Below are 651 nucleotides of genomic sequence, written 5' to 3'. Positions count from 1 at the left end.
GTCTTGTGACGCAGTTGTTCAGGCCCCACAGGGCGTATGCACAGACATACTTTGATGACATTTTCGTTCATAGTCGTGCGGAACACGGGAGGACAGATGAGGAGAACCACATCGTTCATCTTAGAGCGATGCTCAAGCGCATACCCACGAACAAACTGTACGCCAATGAGGACAAGTGCATCTTTGGCGCAGAAGAGGTTCCCTTTTGTGGGGGCTTCATTGGGAAGCGTGGTCTCGAGCGGATCCCGCTTAGGTCAAGGCCACAGTAGACTGGCCGGTTTCCATAGAACCAGAAGGACTTGCAAACGTGCCTTGGTCTCGCCAACTACCTGTACAAAAAAGTAGCGTAAAGTACGCAGAAATGGCCCAACCATTATCCAATCTCCTTAAAAAGGGTGCGGAATGGTGTTGGAACACCGAACATCAGGAGGCTTATGACGGAGGCAAAGACAGCCTCCTGCATGCACCAATACTGGCGCTGCCAGACCCTGATCGTCCTTTAAGCGTCGTCTGTGACGCTTCGGACTTTGCCATCGGCTGTACACTGCTTCAAGCAGACGCCGAGGGGCGGGATCGGGTGATCGCGTTCGAATATCGACAGCTCAAAGCTGCAGTGAAGAGCTACATGACAAGGAGCTACTTGCGATGAAG

Source organism: Plasmopara halstedii (assembly GCF_900000015.1).
Source record: "Plasmopara halstedii genome assembly, contig: Scaffold_262, whole genome shotgun sequence".
NCBI classification, from domain to species: domain Eukaryota; phylum Oomycota; class Peronosporomycetes; order Peronosporales; family Peronosporaceae; genus Plasmopara; species Plasmopara halstedii.
Note: the sequence above shows the minus strand (reverse complement) of the source record.